At 37.4% G+C, this 12,977-nt stretch overlaps 1 protein-coding gene across 2 annotated transcripts in view; it reads right to left on the reverse strand.

The window, feature by feature from the left end:
- The window catches only part of UVRAG (UV radiation resistance associated), a 428,278-nt gene that overhangs the window by 243,514 nt on the left and 171,787 nt on the right, over positions 1-12,977 (reverse strand). The gene's annotated exons all lie outside the window — the stretch shown is intronic.

Genomic DNA, 12,977 nt, shown 5'->3' on the forward strand with positions numbered 1-12,977 from the left:
TTGGGGATGTCCTCTCATATCTCTTCTTCAAGTAATACTTGACTTTCATAATGTTGCTATGCTTACTTTTGATATTTTTGTGTATAACCATTCATTTTATTTACACTGTTGTAGCCACTGTGTATATCTTTTAGAGAGTTCTGCTTACTTCATTCAGCATCAGTTCATATAGATCTTTCTATGTTTCTCTGAATTAATCACATTCATTATTTCTTAAAACACAGTACTATTCCATTACAATCATGTACCAGAATTTTTTTTAGCCATTCCCCAAACAATTGAAATCTATTTTGTTTCCAATTCTTTGCTATCGCAAAAAGTACTGCTACAAATTTGGTATATATGGGGCTTTCTTCTTTCTGATCAGTAGTTTCGTTGGAGTATAAGCTTAATAACAAAGTCTCTGGAACAAAGGGTATGAATATTTTAGTCACCTTGTTTGCATAATTTCAAATTACTTTCCAAAATGGTAGTACCATTTCACAACTCCTGCAACAAGTTACTGATATATGCCTATCATTTCACAATTTTTCTTGACGACTGCCATTTGTTGTCATCTTTGCCAGTTTGAAGGGTATGAGGTAAAACCTCAGAGGTGTGTTTGGTGCCTGACTTTTTAGCAGCAAGGGGGAGATAAAACTGTTTCTATATAACTTTGGCGAATGTGTATTCATTTACCTGGAGGAAAGGAAATCCCTTAACTGATGCAGTGGCAATCCTGCATCCTTGAGGAAGGTGAGGCAGAGACCTTACCATCCCTTATGGAAGTAGAGGGACAGACCCTTTGAAAAGGCCTCAAAAGGGATAAAGATTTGGTATCAACACCCTGATAAGATTCCTAAGCAGTGGGAGGTTTTGGTTGGTGAGGAAGGGAATATATGTGGAAATATGGGGAAAGCTTCAATATTACTTAGATTCCCAAGAGAGGCTGCCTGCAAGAGGCTTCTCATTTTGCTAGTTGACCAGAGATAACCCTGGACATGGGCTGAAGAATCAGTGACTGTGCTAGAAGTATTATTATCTGGTCGACAACCCCCGTGTTCCCTATACTGTGCCTGCTCATCATAATGACTTCATTATCTGCAAAGATTTGTCCTTGCCTACCACAAGAGTTAAGATCGGAGATGCTGTCATTCTGAAAGTCCAAAGAAAAACCTACAATTTCTGGGCTTTGTTTTCTTCCATATTTTCTGCCATGCCTTCAGGGAGTTTAAAAAAATTTTTTTGTTGTTTCTGTTTTGTCTTTGTCATCTTTTTAGTTTAGTTTTTTTCTTTGTTCCCCTGATATTGCTTAAATCAGGCTCCTTGCAACTTCAAGATTATGATTTTCCAGTAAAAATTCCATTTTAATGATTGGTACTCTAGAAGATTCATTCTTAGGACACTGCCACCAAGAGATGGCATATGACAACATCTCTGTCCAGAGTTTGCACTTCCTCCACCACATAAATTAAGCTAGTTTTGTTTTCCCTGAAAGACAATAACATGGCAAAAGCTTGATAGATTTACCTTGGGGTCTCTGGCCATATTGGCATGGCTGCCTGGTCACCTAAAGACATAAAAAAGTCCATTCATGTGGAATAAGGACTCTTTAGATCAGGCAGATGTCCTAAGACTATGTGAGTCACCATACCTTGCCCTGATGACCAGACAGTATATCCATAAAGCAACAAGGCAAGCTTACTTCTACTTGAGCTATGTGCTGCAGAAACTTTATTATCCTTTCTATGTTGTGGATAAGTAAATCTCCTTTTGTAAACTGCTAAATGACCTATAGGTATTTCATTTCATTCCAATGCTGAATTTAAACTAACTGGCTTGAATTAGACTCACCCATTAAAACATCATACTTTCTCAGTCACAAGAAACACTACTGTTCCCATTGTTCCTGTGCCCCCGGAAGGAAGGAAGGAAGGAAGAAAGGAAGGAAGGAAGGAAAAGAGGGAGGGAGGGAACAAAATAAAAGAATCCCAGATGAAGAAGTGCCTCCTTTATTTCCATAAAAAGCAACTTCATCTACTTTGATCTGATGCTGTTCCCAAGTCCTACAGTTTAGGTGATCCAGGACTAACTCTAATCAAAAGGTATTTGCATGAGCACTCACAGTAATACCAGTATATCAGACCATACAGGTCCATATAAATCAAAAATTGTCTCACTTCATTTCCAACAGGCATACTACTAGAGAAGACAACTGAAAATTGTTGAAGAACAATGGGGAGGGGAGAGAGAATAGAAAGGAGTAATGATAGTAGTTGATTGAAAGAACTTGAAATGTCAATTATTTACTTATTATCTAAAAATGATGATAATAAATAATTGTTGCAGGGAGTCAAAGATCTGGACTCAAGTCCTCCTTTGATAAATTAGCTGTATAGCCATGGGCTAGTTGCTGGACCTCTCAGTGCCTCAAGCAATTCTCTAAAACTATAATTAGAGATAAGCTGTGATCTGCATGAGGGAGGAAAGTTCAAAACACTGAGGGTTTCAAATGAGTTAACAAATCCTTTGCAAACCTTAAACTGGCTATATAAATAAAATGTTAGTTGTTATCATCATCATCACCACCAATCCACAGAGATGAAATCAAAAGTCTAAACCAGACTGGTAGGACTTAGTAGTAGGTAGGGGCCAAAATTAAAATGGGCTAAACTTTTTTGGGCTGCAGACAGGTTTTTAGCGGCTCACTTTCCAAGTAAAGGTATAATTAATGATTTAACTATTTTGCAAATAAACCATATTTTTAAAGAAGGGAAATTTCAATTAATATCACTTAGTTACAGTTATTACTTAAGATTTTTATTTATTGTGAAATTGCTCCTCTCAGACTGGAGACAAACATTTGGTTGCCGAGGGTCACGTGACAAACAGGAGAGAGTGCTCAGTGGCAACCCGCCTGCCAGCTTCCATGATAGATACAACAGACAACTAGTGAGGACATAGACAAAGCACTCATTATATCTTTATCTTCTTTTACATCCTCTACATTTTTCATGGGCTGCCTGAAATCCTTTGGCGGGCCACAAGCCACCTACAGGTTATATGTTATGCAGGCCTAGTCCAAAACAAAACAAAATAGCAGCTCCTGTTTTGTTTTTTAATGATGTAGTGTGGTATACAAGGCATTTTCCATACAACAAGTCATTTATATTGATTATATATAAAATTTACAAAACAATTTCCTAAAGAGCCATTAGGGATGGGTAATTACATATACATATACATATATATATATATATATATATATGTATATGTATATACACACATATATATATATATATATTATTCTTCCTATTTTACACTCATGCTAAGCAAAACTGTGCAACTTATCAAGGGTCACTAAGGTAGAAAGCTTCAGGGCCAAAATTTGAACCTAGGTCTCTGCTTTAAATCCAGTCTTCTTCCTGGTATAATTTGATATGTCTTCACAATCACCATGTGAAAATGACAGAGAAAATGAAAGGAGTGTGGAATAATAAATAGAAAAAACTACAAGTCTGACTGAAGAGGAGCTAAGAGGCAGACATGGTTGAAAGAGAGTATAATGCAGACTCAGAGGAACAGTAGACAGTAGAGACCAAGCTCAGTGTTTGCTGATCAAGGCATCATATCATAACTTACTTGAGGAGGGGGAGGGTGAGTGTCAATTAATATAAGCAAAGCAAATGCGAAACAGTCCGTGTTCCAAAAGTACTTACATTCAAAAAAGTAAAGTGCTTTGGCCCAATTTAACAAAACCTCAGTAGCACAGACGGGATTAGAATTGAGGAGGCTAGTCTGTGTTCTTTCCACCACTCCTTGTACTCAAAGATATGGCCTATTATTCAGAGGCCTCCCCATCTCACAACACAATCCAATGACCCAACAATTTTTCACTAATGTGAATTTTCACCCATCACTTAAGGTATGTTGAGACACATTTACAAGTATGCCATGTAATTTATACAATCTGTGACATACACATTCCCCAAAATAGACTATGCTATGCAAAATCATGCAATAAAAACCCCAGGGCTTACACGGGAAACAGCATTCAAAATTATCATCAGTGACGTATATAAAAAAAAAAAAGATAGGGACCTAATAAAAATGGTACCACACGTTTATATATGCTAAATGGTTAACTTACTAATAAACAGTGGCCCCAGCCACTGACCTGAAACTGGGGCTGCATAAACAAGTTGGGTGGGCTTTAACAGAGGAAGAGAGTAAAGAAGGGTCAGGGCGCTGCTGACCAGCCCTTCTCCAAGCATTGCTTCTAACGGAGCAGAAAGTACCCAATAAATATGGCACTTTGCCTTAAAAAGGCTGTGGAAATGGGTGTATGAATGATTGTAGCTTGAGTTATTGTGAAGTGGCACAGTTTTCACATTCTATTTCTCATGGAGGAAAACATGCAGAAGAAAACTCAAAATTTGCTGTATACTCAAAATGTTCCTTCATATCTTAATTGCATTAGAACGAAGGCCAAACAGCAACAACAGCATTAGAACAAGTTTGCTTTTTCAAAATACATTATAGTAGAACTGACAGAACTGGGATTGAAAACAGTATAGTGAAGACAGCATAGGGTTTTGGAAACAGGAGGTCTACTTTCCAGCCTTGGTTGTGCTACCTAAGTAGTTCAGTGACCTTGGGCAAATCACTTAAATGTTTGAGGCTCAGTTTCTTGATTGAAAAAATGGGGATAATAACACATTTATTACCTAATAACAGGATTATTAGGATCAAACATAATAAACACAAGGCACTTCAAAAAGCTCTATAAATTTACTAGTCATTATTATTGTAGCCAGCATTATACAATCTATATGTGACTTAAAGATAATGGAAAACTGTCAATGAAAAAATACTGGAATAAACTAGATGAACCAGTGGCCAAAGAAAATTATTTTTGGCATCTAAATACAGAACAGTTTGGAACAACCATTTCTCACCAAAAATATTTTCTTTTTCAGTTCTGAAATACTGATTCTAAACAGATGGCACTACCATTCCATTGAAGCAGTCAGCCCAAGAAAATAGCAAAGAAGTTGACAGTTATTAGTACAAAATGGATGAGGCAGACTTTATGAGACACTCCAATAAAGAGGGTTGTGTTGACAAATGCTCTGGCAATCCCTAACAAGAATAAAACATGACTGTCTCCCTCTTAGTATACTTGGTTTCCTTGAAGATTAGCTGAAAAATGACGTTTCTTTGTATTGATCAGTTTTACTGATTTTTTTTTTCCTCTTCTTCCTTTTTCTTTTTTTGTTTAAAAAATATTTGTTATGTGGAGTGGCATACTGGGAGTGGTGAGGGAGGTGACCAAAAAAAAATTCTGGTGATGTAAAAAAGACCTAGCTGAAGTGTCACTTCCTCCAGGAAGCCTTTTCTAGTTCCCTCAGCTACTAGTGGCATCACCTTTAAGACGACCTTCCATCTCTTTCTTTTATGTTGTGTTTTTATGTATTGTCTTCCCCATTAAAATGTAAACTCCTTGAGGGCAAGGATCAGTTTTCTTTTTTCTTTATATTCCCATTACAGGCACAGTGCCTGACACAAAATAAATGTCTTTTGATTAATGGATGAAGAGATAGTCACAGTATCACTTCTGATCTTTTCAAAGCATAGCAAGATCTTAGAGTGTATCCTGAATCACAACAGAGAGACCATTAAGAAACTTCTTTCTTAAAGTCCACAAGGGGAAAAAGATGGATAAAGATGTCAAAAACAAGTAAGAGTGAAGAAATAAGACTGAAATAAAAAAGATTAAACATCACAACACCCAACCAACGGATGAATCAATGTTTTTGTGGAACTTAACTACAAAACTGGAGGACACATAAAAAAGAGAGAGGAGAATATGTGATACACCCAAATCAAGTCGAAAAAATTAACAATGAAAGGAAAATAATTCTTGCAGTTTCTCAAGAAGAAGAGAGCCTACAGGAAAATGGATAAGGAGGCCAAAAGGAGATATTAAAACAAGGGAAAAGAAAAAGGTAAATCTTGTTTCAGTGGAGGGAGTACCACTGATAGATGCTCCCATGGGGAAAGAAAGATATATAAGAGGAGATGGGGAAATTTACATAACTCAATGAAATAATAAAAAAATTCATTTGGAAAAGAAAAGACTTAGAATATCAAGGTAAAAAAATGAGAAGAGATAGAGGACAGTGGGGTAGTATCACTTTCCAACTTCAAACTATAAAGCAAGTCATCAAAACCATTTAGTAACTACAAAACAGTAAGGAGGATCAGTGAAGAGACTAGACAAGAACTAATCCGAAACAGTGGCATGCAATAACAGCATCTGATAAACCAAAAATATGAATTACTTAGAAAAGTACTAGCTATTTGTTACACACTGCTGGGAAAGCCGTCCTTGTAGAGAGGGGAGAGATCCACAAAGGTCACACCCTGATTTTTTTTAATATACTGATTCATACAGCAGCTATGTGGTGCAGGGGATACAGCACTGGGCCTGGAGTCAGGAAAGGCTCATCTTGTGAATTCAAATCTATTCTCAGAAACTTATCAGTTGTGTGGCTCTGGGCAAGTCATTTAAATCCTGTTTGCCTCCATTCCTCATCTATAAAATGAGCTAGAGAAAGAAATGGCAAACCAACCACAAAAACCTCAAAATGGGGTCACAAAGAGTTAGGCATGACTGAAACAACAACAAACTTATTTTATCGGATGGCTCTCTAGGCAGAGAAGGGAGTGGTGTTTTAAAAAATAAAGAGAGATCAATAAAAACTTACTAAAAATCAAACAAAGCAAAACAAAATTAAAAGCAACTTCAAGGACCTATAATTTCCCTTGGTGTGGATCCTATTTCACTGACACAGTTACCTTAGCAGATGCAGTACAGTTCATTGGAAAGCTAAACTTGGTGACCTATGTTCAAATACCAACTCTGACCGTGTAGCCCAGGAACAAGTCACCAGTCTCTTTGAGTCTCATTTACCTCAAGTACAAAATTCAGCTTAAGACTCAAAAGATCTAATAAGGCTATTATGAGACTCAAAATTGCATGTAAAAACTTCACATATTTTAAAGTGCAATATAAATCTAAGTTATTATTCTATTACCTTTATGTGATACTGTGGCTGAAACAATGTAGTCAAATATCTAGCAATAACCTTCACTTTACTTAGACAGGCTGGTCCTGAGAAAACAGACACAATCTGTTATTGGATCTGTATTTTCCTGCTTCGTAAAATTGGCCCAAAGTCATTTCTATCTCACAGAGATTTTAAGAATACAGCAACATTATCCACACTTCCCAAAATGATAAGGCCTCACACCTCAGAGAAAGAGGGCTATATGACCTCTGTCATATTAATTACAATAACAGAAACCTTAAAAGTATGCTGCTTTGAAATCTAATGCACACACATGCATACACATAGCTATGGAGACATCTATGGAGATATGTGTATATGCGTGTTTATTTATATGGAGATATATATCTGGAAATATATATATACACATACATACATACACACATATATACATACATATACACGGAGATATGTACATATCTCCATATATATGCCTGTGTAGCAAATTTATTATCTTAATTTTGTTTAGCTTTGGTTAATGTTAACATGGATTCTAACCCTTAAATACTGGAGCTCAGCAGTGAAAGATGGGAGTTTTTTGCCATTTTGAAAAGGAAGAATAGTGTGTGACTGATACAGGATTCAAAATTCTTTCTAGAAACAAACTACAACAAATATCAATATATGGATAACTGTGAATTAATTCAATTATCTCAAGTAAGGATGAGGAAATGTAATGTGGGAGAATCAGCACGGAGCCACACAGTGAACTTGTGAAGCTATACATTTTAAACTCATTTAGTTCTTTGTAAAATAGCACCAATTATGTTTCGTAAAAAAAGAACATAACATATTTTTTCCAAGATCTGCACTGGGTGAGGAATCAAGAACCCAGAAACCTAGAATTTTATTCCTAGACTGAGATTCTGAAATAAGTGAAATAATATGTATCTACAAAAGAGGGTCAAAATTAGTTTGCCTTTTTGTTTTCTCTTCTGCCCCTTTAAAGACAAGGCTTGGAACTGGATTCTTTATTAGAATGCAGTCACAGAATGGTAGGATTCATTAACTTCAATCCCAATTCCCATTTCCACTATGTAGAATTGCTTCACAGTGACAACCCTTCCAAAAACATTTCTGGCAGGTTTCTGAAGTAATAATTAGATCAATAATTAGTCATAGGATAATAAGTGAAATTTACGGTATATAACTTTTAAGTGTGAACAGTGATTTCCTCATGACCCTGGCAGGTGGAGGGTGCAAGTATTATTATCAATGTTTTACAGATGAGGAAATAAGTTCTGAGAGTTTAAGTGATTTGTCCATGCTCACACAGCTCAAACCCAGGTTTCCTGACTGCAAGTCCAGCACTTAGGGCACCAACTTTGGCTATCTCTCATATTCAGAGCTGGAAGGGACTTTGAACCAAAGACCTCTGGAAGTAGCACTATTTTCACTCCAGTACCCATTACCATCATCCTGGGAAGAAATCACTGGGGAGATGCAGCAAGACACTTCTCCTGAAGGTGCTACAGTCACACTGACCAAAGACTCAAAAACAAAGTCCTGGTCACCAAAGTTTTTGGCACTGTCATGCAAGTGAACATCAAAATGGGGTGGGATCTGATTAGTGGAAATGATATTACAGAAAGAGTATTACTATCTGATTTGCAGCTGCTCCTTAAAGGCCTTTCCATCTGACTTGAAGCTGAAAGCTTCCCCCCACCCCTTTCTAATCGGAGTTTGTCATCATCTCCATTAGAATATGAGCTCCAAGAGAATCAGCACGCTTCTTGTGTGTATTCCTAGCATTTAGCATGGGATTTTGCACATATTAATTCTTTTATAAATGCTTTATTCATTTATTTATTCATCAAAGGACCTTGGATGTCTCCTAATCTCACCTAATCTCATTCAAAGAGGAGGAAGGTGAGGACCAGAGAGGTTAAAGGACTTGTTTAATGATGCTACACAGTTCTGAAGTAACAGAATAAGAATTTGTGAATAGGTATTAACACCAAAGCCAGGAATCTTTTTCCAGCTCTTTTAGTTATAAGTTGTATGACCTCAATAAAATGAAGATGATAAACTTAATGATCATGAATGTCCCTTCCAGTTCTAGGAAAAGCTCCAAAAACCTATGATGGGGAGTCATCTATGGAGGAATAACTGAAAAGTGGGATATAGGCATGCCTATCTGTAAAAGCTTATTGTGGGCACCATATATTCTACACAGGCCGTGGGATCTGAGGGGTTGAGCAAGTCATATGATATCAGTGACTGGAGGTCAATGTATAGCCCTAGAACAATGTCTCCTAGGTGGCACTAATATCTAGCACTCTAGTTCTGGTTCACTGTTGGGATAAAATGAGGCATTCACAAGGTTAACAAAAAAAAAAAGACTTATTTTGCCTTAATACTTAGCAAGGATAGGCAGCAAGAATATCAGCACTTAACTTCTCTGAAATTATACTGGGGGTGTGGGGGCAAAGTCTAATCTAATCCCACTGCCTGAGGAAACAGGAGCTATTAGGTATAAACTGGAGGAGAAGCAATGAAACTGGGATGAAGGGGACTTCTACTCCATTTCCTACCACTCATCTTGGACAGAAACTACCCTACTATCTCTTGGGCTTGGGGGCCAGAAAGATAAAAATCTGACCAGAGTGAAAAGTTGAGGGAGTTAACTGAAGGGTCCCTGTCACCCTAATGCAATCAGAAAAAGAGAGTTATATCAGTGTTCTAGTGATCTCAGATGGAAATTGGGCAGGTTTGACCCTTTAAAAACAAGTTCCCTGTCCATCCTGTTACAATGTAGATACAGGAAGGCAGGTGGGTTAGAAATAGAAATCCCAAAGAAGTAGGAAATTTGAAATAAACTACCACATGAGAGATAAATCTGAGGACCACAGGACCAAAGATTTAGAGTCAAAAGGGGTCTCAAAGGTCATGTGGTCCAATTCCCTCATTTTATAGATGAGGGAATTAAGGTATGGAGACAGGAAGTGGCTTGCCCACAGGTACAAAGGCAGTGAGGAGTGGAATGAGAATTATGGCTGAGGTCCCAGGATCCAAGTCCAGAACTCCTTCTATTGCACCACAGATGTTCAGATAAGAGGTCAACTGGCAGTGTTAGATTTGTGAGGAGTTGTCCTGGTTTGGGTAGGAAAAATTAACTGGATCCCTCTTATTTGTTTAAAATAACCTGTACATTAAAAAAACAACAACCCCAAAACAACTTAATTCCCCAAACTACTGCTCAAATCTCTACACCTGTAGCATGTGAAAAACATCAGAATTCTCCACCACGCCAACATTTTCATTAATAACAAGGTGTGGTCAATGTAGAAGAGAGTTGGTGCCTTATGATGGAATATTGCGAACTGAGTAAGATAGTCACCCCCATAGCCTCTCTGATATGGTGGTGAACAGTTGAAAATGTCATCCAGTCCCCAGGTATAGTATCATTGATTTAGTTAATGCTTCCACCATCTCCTTCCCCCCACCCCCAATCTCCATTCTCTAGGAAGTATCAAGAGTAATTCACTTTGACCTGGAAGTATTCTTACAGTGCTCCCACACTGGTATCAAATTCTTCTACATACTGCCATAATATTGCTTAATAAAATAGGAACAATGTGCCTCATTCTGTTGTGGTTTCCTCCATCATCATACTGATAATATCATGTTGGTTGAAGATTCTTTCAACTATTCCCACTGCTACTGAGGAATGCAGTCATTTCCCATGTCCCTTCTCAGTGAGCAGAGATTTAACCTTCAGTCTTTCAAGACTGGTGAAATTTGGGAAGAGCCATTAGATGGAGAATACCTAGTCCATGTCTGCTACAATGCAGAATAAACTCCTGCCAGGCATTGAACTAAGTACTTTTACAAATATTTTCTCATTTGATCCTCACGATAACCTGGAGAAGTAAAAGTTATTATTCCCATTTTACAGCTGAAGAAACTGAGACAAACAAAAGTTAAATGACATGGCCAGGATCACAAACTAACAAGTATCTTAAGGCCAAATCTGAATTTGGGTTTTCCTGATTTCTGGCCCAGTTGTCTATCCACTGTGCCACCAGGCTGCCTCTATAAGGCACTCAAACCAATGGCCCTTGAAGCTGTAACTTTTTTGAGGCTACCACGTAACATACTACATTGCTAGTCACTGAGAACCTAACCTGAGGACATTCTCTGTTGTTGCACTCTAAGATTTCTATCCTTGGGTGGGTTATTCAAAATTCTAAGCATTCAGAGTAGTGGGATTCAGAATGCCTCCACTTTTAAGTGGAAATGGTACATTTAAGATTATGACAAGCTCCTTCACTACCATGTTAAGCACCTTTATTGTAAATAAAACCTTTGGTCTTCCTGTGGGTGGTGTCTTTATTAAACCTCCCATCCCCACAACAAGGCCAACTCTCACCACCCAGACATTTTATAATTTATTTGGACACTTCAAACATCTCTGATATTTGGTACAAAGATGGCTCTACCTATTGTGAATATAAGGTTCACCCCTGGTCTTCTATCAGTTTTCAGTAAATACCTTAGAAATGAAGAACTTGGGTAGTACTCCCTGAAAATTGAACTCTAGGCTGCCTAATGGTCTATACAGCTGCCTTCCAAGGAGGAAATGCGCAAGTCAAATTTTATAAGAACTGATATGGATTCTTAGGCTGTTGCCTTGGCTTCCCCAAAGGGTTGGAAGTCTAAAAGCTCTAGATTATTAAGGCTACCCCCAGTATATTTCTGAAAATACACAATAGGAAGTTCAGGAAGGGACTTACAGACAAATAGGACAGTGTTGGACCTACCATTCAACAAGCTACATATAAGAAAATCAATTCCATATAATTAATCTTTCTCTGTTCTTTATATAAAGAAATACTCATATTGGTATTTCTCAAGTTTATAATTTATTTTTTAAAAATTTAAAGAAATTTTTCAAAAATCAAAAGGCAATGGGAGCTGTGGAAGAACCAAGGAATTTTTATACTCCAAACCAAAAAATATATCTAGGAATTGTGAACCTAGGTACAGATGTCCCCTAAGAGAAAGGTAGTAGCCAGGAGCCTGGAGAAAATGTTTATACAAGTGAATGAGAGATATTATGTCAGGCCAAAGGACAAATTACAAGCAAACAGATTATAAACTCTTAGTTTCTACTTACAGATATCATGTTGCTGATATTTTGTAGCAGACAATTTCCTAAAGTTTGCCTAGTTTGGGAAGACAGTCTTCTTTTCATAGTTGTTTGGTGCTATCTTCAATAGACCTCTGGATATAATATAACCTACTGATCAATTCATGACTTCATTACCATACTTGCTCTAATTTCTAAGGGCTGCTAGGATTTGTATCCTGACTGTTTCTTTTCCTTTTCTTTTTTTTAAAAGGAGATCTTTCATGTGCTGATCCCCCAAAGCACACCATCTATCAGTCCAGGTCATTTACCAATAAGCATAAAATATAGTCTTCATCCTGGAGAGATTATGCCAGGATTAAGACCAAGAGTAGACTGATGTGGGTACCACTGGGCCCTTACAGTGACTAGGCCACTTGGTATAAGTGACTCAATTCACATGCACAACCTCCCTTAAGCACAGAGACCTGGAACAAGAATATAGGTATTATCATAACAAGTCACTGTTCAATCTAGTTGGCTAAATGTACTAGAACCTGTCTTTGGTAATTTGACAAATCCCAAGTAAGGCAATGCCAAGAAGGAAGTATAACTCTTTAGACCTAATGGACTTCTACTTCCACTGTGTGCTTAGTCCAAACCCTTCATTTTAAAGATGAGGAAACAGAGACCCAGAGAAGTCAGTTCACATGAAGTACTACGTAGAAGGTGAAGAGACATTTGAGAGGATGCAATTTTCTGTATCTGGTGCCTAGAATACAGAAATATCCTAT

This window comes from Notamacropus eugenii, chromosome 5 (genome assembly GCF_028372415.1).
Source record: "Notamacropus eugenii isolate mMacEug1 chromosome 5, mMacEug1.pri_v2, whole genome shotgun sequence".
Taxonomy (NCBI): Eukaryota; Metazoa; Chordata; class Mammalia; order Diprotodontia; family Macropodidae; genus Notamacropus; species Notamacropus eugenii.